The sequence below is a fragment of the Benincasa hispida genome, chromosome 2 (assembly GCF_027475165.1).
Source record: "Benincasa hispida cultivar pf3 chromosome 2, pf3_genome.v1.1, whole genome shotgun sequence".
Taxonomy (NCBI): domain Eukaryota; kingdom Viridiplantae; phylum Streptophyta; class Magnoliopsida; order Cucurbitales; family Cucurbitaceae; genus Benincasa; species Benincasa hispida.
The window spans coordinates 21,301,163-21,311,497 of NC_143479.1; positions in this window are offsets into that span (position 1 = coordinate 21,301,163).

Genomic DNA, 10,335 nt, shown 5'->3' on the forward strand with positions numbered 1-10,335 from the left:
ATCTTCTCTACTAATCTCAAGTAGGATTGTGTGGTGGAAACACTCAAATTGAGCTAAATTTTGGATGAACTTAAGTGGATTTTGTAGGTTTTCATAGCAGCAGTATTTTGGTTCAAAATCACAGCATGTCTCATAAATTCTCAACATGGAGCTTCAATTTATAAGCTGAAAAGATGCATGGAGATGGTGTTTGCATGAAGACTAGCTCTAGCTTCACCTATTTAATGAAACTCAAATGGGATTTGGTGATTAACCACTTAATCACAAGGTGAATTTTTTGGAAAAATCCACTCAATCCAATTCAATCATTTTTTAGTTAATTTGATTAAAAAGGATTTTTATTTAAATAAACTTATTTTATTTAAATATTTAGTTTTACAAAATTAATTTTAAATAAATCTAATTTTAATTTTTAATCAAACATTTTTAATTCAAATGTTAATTTAATATCTTAATATTAAATTAATAAAACTAATTCCACTAATATGATTCAATTTCATATAATTAATATTTAAATTAAAATTTTAATATTAATTAATTCTCCATTTTTTTTTAATTTTAATAAAATTAAACATTTTAATTGTATCGTATACAATTAATCAAAAACCCTAAAATTTGAATTTGAACATTTCAAATTCATAACCCTAATTCCAAAATTCATCCAATTAATATTCAATTTATTAATCCAATTTACGAGCTAGTAGAGGGACTTAATGAACCTACAGATCATGGGCTCCAACGATTTGTATTAATTGGTTATACTCTTTCAAGTTCAAATTTCTGGATTTCTTGCTGAATTCGTGGAGTTTTCTTCAAAGGTAAAGTTTAGTTCAAACCCTCTATGAATATCACTTGAATAACATGTTTAAAACTCAAATTAAGAGTAGTTAGAGTGCTTATTGATTCTGATTTGTTCCGCTGCATGTTATATTACTCCTTCATTATCAACTGAGTATGCAGAAGGAGTATATCGATTCCTTGAAATTGCAAAACTTCATGTTAATAACTTAGGAAAAACAAGAAGTCCGTGCAGAAAATATATGAATGTAATGTAGGAGCCAATAGATCGAGTTGAACGACATTTTTTCATTAATGGAATTTCTCCATTGTATCATCAATGGGTATATCATGGAGATCCATATGACTAGTCTAGGCGATACGAGAGTCACACATCTCAATCGACACATGATGATGGATTGAGTACGATAGAGATGAATGTTATAGATGAAGAAAATGAAATTTTGGTATTATAAATGATCTACAGTGTCCAATTGTCGATGTAAATGAAGAAGAAAACAAGAATGTGATGCACACCAATGCCCAAGAAAGAGATAACAATTTGAGCTTACTTGAAGACTTAATAAATGAAGCACGCAATCATTTGTACCCTGGTTGTACAAATTTCTCTTCATTGTTGTTATTGGTGAAGTCGATGCATATTAATGTTCTTAGCGGTTGGAGTAACAAATCTTGATTTGTTACTTGAATTGTTAAAAGAAGTATTTCCTGTTTGAGTATCTATACCTAGTTTATTTTATGAAGCTAAAAAAAATTACGTGACTTAGGACTAGGTTATGAGTCTACTGATGCTTGCAAATATGATTGCATTCTATATTGGAATGAATTTGTCGACTTGCAACAGTGTCTAGTATGTGATAAATCTCGGTACAAAATTGACTCTGGAAAAAGTAAAAAGATTTCACATAAAATTTTGCAACATTTTCCTTTAATGCCAATATTGAATCGATTATTTGCATCTAAATATATTGCACCTGAAATGAAGTGGAATAAAGATAAACGTGTTGAAACTAATGGAGTGTTGCGATATCCAGCTGATGCTGAAGAGTGGAGGCATTTTGATTGTGAGGTTCCTCAGTTTGCTTCAAATCCACAAAATGTTCGTTTAGGACTAGCTTCAAATGGTTTCAGTCCATTCGGGAATATGAGTACTTCGTATAGTATGTGGCCAGTGGTATTCATTCCTTACAATTTGCCACCTTGGAAATGCATGAAAAAGACAAATTTTATTGTCTTCCTTCTTATACTTAGGCCAAAATCTCCTGGAAAAGAAATTGATATTTACTTACAACAATTGATTAAAGAGTTAAAGGAGTTATGGAATGATGGTATGTACATTTATGGTTGTGTTAACAATGAATACTTTCAATTACATGCGAGCTTATTGTGGACTATTAATGACTTTCCTGCGTATGGTGACCTATTTGGATGGAGTACCAAAGGTTACCAAGCATGCTCTATTTGTAAAGAGGATACATCATCATTAAGGCTAAGAGGAAAGCAATATTTTACGGGGCATCGATGTTATCTTCTAGATAACCACAATTAGCGCAAGAGCAAACAATATGATGGAAAGGTGGAATGTAGACCTACTCCAGTTTTCATGAATGGAGAAGATATCTTATGAGAGGTGAACTTGTTAAACTTTCCCATGCTTAGAAAAAATCCAGAGAAACGTGATAAAAAACGAAAACGAAGTTTAAATTCGAATTAAAAAAATATATTTTTCCAACTTCTATATTGGTCGAAACTTTTATTGAGATATAAGTTGGATGTTAGGCATATTGAAAAGAATATTTGTGATAATTTAGTAGGCACATCGTTAAATATTGAGGGAAAGAATAAGGATACAACTAATGCTCATTTGGATTTAAAAGATTTAAATATACGAAAAGAATTACACTTGCAAAAGGTAGGAGATAAAGTTGTAACACCATACGCTGCATGCATATTGACTACTAATGACAAGGTTGCATTCTGTAAGTGAATCAAATCAGTCAAATTTCCCGAGGGTTTGTATCAAATATATCAGGATGTGTGAGTGAGAAAGATGGAAAGCTATTGGGACTAAAAACTCACGACTCGCATGTTCTGCTTCAGAGGTTTCTTCCAATTAGTATTCAAACATACTTAAAAAAAGATGTGTCCACTGTTGTCGTTGAGTTATCCAATTTTTCTGTGATCTATGTGCAAAAACAATATCTATAGGGGATTTGGATCGATTACAAAGAGACATTATAATCATACTTTGTAAATTCGAAAAAATATTCCCACGGGCATTTTTTGATGTAATGGTGCACCTAGCAATGGTGCACCTAACAGTTCATTTGCCCTATGAAACAAAAGTTCAAGTCCAATTAGCTATAGTTGAATGTACCCTATCGAAAGAAGCTTACGGACATTAAAACAATATGTAAAAAACAAAGCACGTCCTGAGGATTCTATAGTAGAAGCATACATAATGAATGAATCATTGGTATTTTGTTCTTTCCACATAACTGTAATTGAGACGAGGTTCAATAGAGATGAAAGAAATGATGATAGACTTCTAGATTGAGATATGTGGTGGTCAGACAATATGCGTGACCATTAAGAGCATAAGAGTAAGGACATTATCGAGAGAAGAGAAATGCAGTGCACATTAGTATATCTTGAAAAATTCCATGGAAATAAAATTTTATCGAAAGTATGTTTTGAACATTCTATTGTAATTGATGATTTTGATACAAAGTGTGGAATAGAAAATTGAGACATGTCTCTTTCTTATAGGAAATATTTGAGACTAATTCGACATGAAGCTCAAAGTCAGGATGATTTATATAGAAGGCACCAACAAGACTTTCCTAATTTTTTCAAATCTCATGTAAGTATGAGTTTAAACGACAAGTAAAATTTCAATTGAATTAATTCAGGTGACATTAGTTTTTAAGATCTATTGTGTTGTACTGAATTAATAAGTTCTTTCATTGCGTGAAAATGGAGATATGTCTGATGATATATATTCATTAGCGATAGGGCAAACTTCAGAAGTGTGCTCATACAATGGTTGTATTGTTAATGGAGTACGCTATTATAGTATTGAGCGTGATAATTGTCGGAGTACACAAAATAGCGAGATCATGTTGTTTTCAGAAAGTGAAGGTGGAAGAGATCTTCATAATTTCTATGGTGTTCTCAATGAAGTATTGGACTTCCAGTATGCCAAGAGAAGATATATAATTATGTTTAAGTGCACCTGGTTTGATACAGACCCTAAAAACACAATACAGTGGATCTATTATTAATGGAGTACGCTATCATAGTATTGAGTGTGATAATTGTCGGAGTACACAAAATAGCGGGATCATGGTGTCTTCAGAAAGTGAAGGTGGAAGAGATTTTTATAATTTCTATGGTGTTGTCAATGAAGTATTAGACTTCCAGTATGCCAAGAGAAGACATGTAATTATGTTTAAGTACACTTGGTTCGATACAGACCCTAAAAACACTAATAGAATACACATGGATTTGGGGTATATATCAATTAACATAACTCGTCATTGGTTTGTTAATGAGCCTTTTGTATTTGCCAGTCAAGCTAAAAAAATGTTCTACATCAACGGTCCCAAATATGGTAATAATTGGAAAGTGGTACAAGTAGTCTAAAATAAGCGTGTGTGAGACATGCCAGATGTAGAAGAATGTGAGAATGACCAACCTCAATTATTAGAAGTTTTGAATAGTATTACTTGTACAATCGATGAATCAATGAACGATATTAGTTTATGTAGAGTTAATGTTGATCCTATAGTTGTAGAAGAAAAGATAATTCAACTAGTTGATGATGACTTCATCAATGACAAGGAAGAGGATGTACAATCATCTTCTAATAGGAGTTTGAGTTTCGATGAACATCTTAATGATATAGAATAAAAATATCTATCTTCTTTTTCATTTCATAACTTACGTATTGTTGTATAACATCCATGTTGTTGTTTACACAGGAAAAATGGTAGGTCACACTGATGGGGAGGTAGTAATGGAGTATTTAGAGTCTGAGCATATCGACGCATCATCCTCCTTGGGAGATAATTCAAGTTACTTTAGATCCACATTTTATTTTAGATCCATATTTTATTTTAGATCCACATTTTATTTTAGAACAATAATCGATAATTTGTATATAAACTAATGTTTAATAAACTAACAACGTATAATTTCTTCTGAGGCTGGTTCTGCAACTAATAGGATGGGATGCGAATACCAAAAATTTGGAAGAATTCCTATCGAGATCGACCCTGCATGGGAGAAACCAATTTGCAATAATGCAATAAAGTTTAGCAATGCCATTAGTACAAATGCTCGGGAATCTTTTTTTATTCGTTATGGAACATGAAGAGAGGTACCAATAGAAACTAGAGAGCTAGTTAAAAGTCGATTCTTAATAAGATGGTTATTCGATATTTTACAAATTATATATATATATGTCTGCAGAGATACTAATTAGTTTTTTCTTTTCTTTCGGAACCATTTTGTTTTTTACTTGTCCAACCAACTGGTTAATGATTTTATCGATGAATAGATGAAAAATTCATTCAAAGAGTATAAGGGAACTACACGAACACTATAAAAATATGCAAGTCCTAAAGAGGCACGAGCACACCCACCTGATCGACTTAAAGATGCCATAAAAAATTAACACTTTCTATGCACCAAGTTTGAATCCATCAAATGGAAAGTAAGAACTTTTGTATTTTTTGTATTTTTTTTTAATTATTTTTGGGTTTACTTACATTTCAATTACTCTTTTCCTCTTAATTTCTCATTTTCTTATAGTGTAGCAGAGACTAATCAAAGGAATTGGCCAGCTCTAAAGTTCACTCATACAACTAGTTCTAGGACTTTCATATGCATTCAAGAATCCACGGTAAAAATAAAAGTATTTCTATATTTGATTTCTAAGAAAGTATTATTACTATCTTCTATGTGAATTGTCTTACAGAAAGGACCAAGGCCAAACAATGGACTTAGTAGACTTATTTAAGATACACACTCTAAGAGTGATAACTCGCTTATTAATTAGGCCGCACATGTAATTTTTTATCCTACAATGTAACTTTATTTATATAAAATTATCATACAATAATTAGTCTTAATTATTGATGTAGAGTTGAATGGTGGAGCTGTCTCCACCCAAGAAGGGTCTAAACCAATATCGGAAGAAGAAATATGCGAGCAGGTATTGGGCACAAGAGTGGGCCTTAGTAGGACACCAAAGGGTTAAAAAAAAAATAATTGTCCAATACATCCTCATAAAAAATTATAGAGGAGCAATAAGAAGAGATAGGATCCTTAAAGGCTAGATTAGCTAGATTAGACGAACTGGAAGCAAGAAGACAATCTGAGATGGATGATACAAAAGTTATGCTCTTACGACTCATGAAAGATAAATCGAACTAGGTATGAGCTCTTCAACTTTCGTAATAAACTTAATAGAAGATTGTATATGTTGTTATCCTGTAGTTATGGTAACAACATAAACGTATAGTTATGTAAAGTATAGTTTGTATTATGAAGTTGAGTTTGAATTTCAGTTTGTGGGGGGGGAGATTGAAGAAACTTAGGTTTGAGATTCAAATATGTAGATATGAGTTGGTTGGGTTTAAGTTGAATTTTAAGTTCTATATTAGGTTTTAGATTGAAATATGTAGATATGGGTTGGTTGGGTTTAAGTTGGGTTTTAAGTTCTATATTGAGTTTGAGATTGAAATATGTAGATATGAGTTGGTGTTTCAATTGTTAATGTTCTCAGTTGTGTTTTAAGTTATATATTGTTGAGAATAAATTTGAGATGGATATATGCTATTTTTAGTATATGGTTAAAATAAGTTGGGGGAGGGAGCGAGATGATTATCTAATTATGTTGAGATTGTTATTTCTATATTGAGTTTGAGTTTAAAATATGTAAATATGGATTTGTTTGAAGTTAAAGTGGATTTTATTTGTTAATGTTCGTATATTGTCTTTAGAGTTGGTATAAGGATAAATGTATAATTATGATTAAATTTAAGTTGAGTTTTAAGTTCTATATTAAGTTTGAGATTGAAATATGCAAGTTTGAGTTGGTTTATTTCAATTCATTAATGTTATTAGTTGAGTTTTAAATTCTATATTCATTTTGACATTGGTATATATGGTATATTGAGTATTAAACTTATTTAAATTTGTATTTTGTAGGTATCTCGAGAGTTATATGTTGAAGATACTGATAGGCGTAGTTAGATTGTAGAATTATGTGTTTTTAGGTAGTTTGTTATCATGTAATCTTATTTTGGGTTAAGGAATTGTGGATGTTATGGTATATTTAAAACGAATAGTATTAGTAAGTTGTTTACTTGACAAACTCTTGAGATTCAGACATATTTTCTATATATTATTTACTATTGTAAACATGTACTTGATTTTGACATTTTTTATTTTAGTTTGGTTGATACTAAGATTCAAACAGGTATGCCATTTGAAAAAAAAAAAACGGATTTAAATATAGAAAATAAAAAAAATTTTAAATTTGACGGTTAAATATATAATCCCAACAATTCAAGAGGTTGAGAAAAAACATAATTTTATGCGTTTTCACCTTTTTTCGACTCTAAGAAACCATCCCTCGATGGCCCAGGGGTCGGGAAAAGTCACTAAATCCTGATGATGGAAACACACCGTCTAGGAAAGGCCGCTTATCCTATAGTCCTAATTTATAAAGACCGTCGGGAGCTAAAACTTTGCTTGATGCTACAATGACACCATCAAGTTAAATGAATATAGTCTGATGGTGACACTAATTATCACCATGGGGAAATATTTAGCTCCTGACTGTCTTTACAAATTAGGACCATCAGAGGTTGGTCACTTATCCCGATGGTTTTGTTTAGGGTCGGCAAGAAAACCCCATTCTCCATCTGTCGAGGTAACTTTTTTCCCTATGACATGGCTTTTATACCATTTGAAAAGGTTTTGCCGATGAAGTTTTTCCAACGATTCGATCGACGATTGCAGGACCGTCGGGAAAGGTTTAGCCGACAGTTTTTTTGGACTAATGTTGACGGTTTTTAGCATTGGAAAATGCCAAATTATTGAAGTGAATATATACGTCTTCTGATTGGTTTTTAAATAAAATAAAATAAAATAGAATAAAATGAGAAAAAATTAGAGAAAGAATGAAGAGAAAATGTGATGTGGAAAAAAAATGAAAATGAAAATGAAAAGTAGAGGAGAAATGTGGAGTTGGATTAGAGAGGAAAAAGTGTGGAAGAGAAAAGACGAATGATATGAGAGAAGGAGCAAAAGAGATTTTTGTGTGAAGTGGAGAAAACAATAAAGGGTGTACGTGGGATCAGAGGACGCATTGATTAAGAAAGAAAACGAAGGTTTGAGAGGAACATCCACTCAAATTTTCTTTTTTTCCCTTCAAATATCTCAATGGTTTCTAATTTTAAATTTTAAATTTTGAAAAATAAAGTTAATGAAATTGCAATCAAATAAAGAAGACCACACAATCTAAGATCAAGGTAAAATCAAAACACAAACACAACCAAAGGAATTAAGAGAAATAAGAGAAAAAAGAGAAAAGATGTTCATAGTTCAAGGAATTGGTTTCAAGGAGGAAAACCTACTTGAGTCCCTCCATAAAAACCTCGAGCCTTTGCAAACAAGAAAGAAAAACCTTAGATCACACAACTTGGGGAGGACGCAAGGTAGCTCTATGGACACAAAGATTATGTTCACGCCAAATATTATATATGACGGCGCACTAAGTAACTCTCTGAACTTTACGCCTCAACTAATTGTTAGCACTAAAGTGACACATCCAAATAAGTTTCATTTCTCAAAGAGCAATCCTATGGAAGCATACGCTCTACAAGAGCATGCCTTCTAGACGATCGGACTAAAAGGAAAATCAAAGAATATAATATATTGATTTTGAAAGTATATGCTATGACTTCTTTCTAAAATTTTATAATTCAATCTTTTTTTCATGAAAAAAAAATCTTCCAAATATGTTAAGTTTGAAATTTTACAAACCAAATAAAAACTAAAAGTTCTAAATATCAAGATCAAAATGATTAATTTCTATTTGTAAATTCAGGGGATGAATAGAAATTAAGTTTACCACCTAGAAACTAAAAATGTAGTTTATCAAAAAAAAAAAAAAACATTTAAGATGATTATGATTTAACCATTTCTTTTAATGTTTAGTTTGAGACTGTTGCAGATTTTAAAATAATAGAGGGCAGTTGTATTTTTAGAATTATGAGTTTTAAAACGAAGTAAAGTGTGTTTAGTAAATTTCAATTTTAAATAATAAAAAAATTAGTTGTTGTATTTGTTAAGTTAATACAAATGGATGTGATTTAGTTACATGGATAGAATATAATTTATTACAGAAAGAATATCTTTTCGGTCCCTATGTTTTAGATCTATTTAGTTTTCATTTGGTCTCTAGAATTCAAAATATTACACATTTAATCTTTAAATTATAAATTTTGTTTCAACTTAGTCCCTAGATTTCAAAATGTTATAATTTTATCTTGAGATTTGAGTTTTATTTCAATTTAGTCCCCAATTTATTTCAAGATCTACACATTTTAACCTCAAATTTTCACTATACTCACTTTATATCCCTAGTGTTATTGTCCATTAATTAATTCAGAAGAAGTATAATTAATTAAGCTCCACTATTTTGTATCACTATTAAAATTAAATTTAAAACTCCACTTCACAACTATTTTAAATGAACTAATAAATATCATTATATACTTTTTCATGTTTTTCTCTTCAAAATAATTTCTCTCTTTATTGTTAAGTTATAGTATAGTTCAACTCGTCATATATATATTTCGTTGAACCCAAAAGAGCGAAAAAAAAAATCACAACTATGATTGGTGACGGCTGAATTGTGACAGAATAATCCATTTAATATATAATTTTTCCTCTCTTTATAATATCCCAACTTTAGTCTCTATCGGTCTCCTCAATTATTCCCTTTCCCTCTCCCTCTCGATATTTCTAATATTTTGAATGTGGAACCCCTTGAATTGCACAAATCAAACAATATTATTATTATTATTATTATTATTATTATAAAATAGGTCACGAAAGACCAAACTAATTAATTAATAAGTTGCCCAAACGATGTCGGAGGCTGAGAAAATCATTTTATTTTTCTTAATAGTTACTTTTAGTCCCTACACTTTCATAAAAACAACAATTTAGTCCCTCGACTTTGATTTGTAACGATTTAATCTTTGAACTTTTAATTATCTAACAATTTAGTCCATATACATATACATTTTTAACAATTTAGTTTCTATTATAAAAACTATTATTAAAATTTAATGAGATTTCTCATATAAATAAATCGATAAACTAATTAGAGACTTAATATTTTTATAAAATAAAAAATTGACATCGTAAAATAAAAAAAATTGACATCAACCTTTGATAAAAAGAAATTTTACTTAGGGACTAAATTGTTACAAATTTCAAAGTACAGTGACTAAA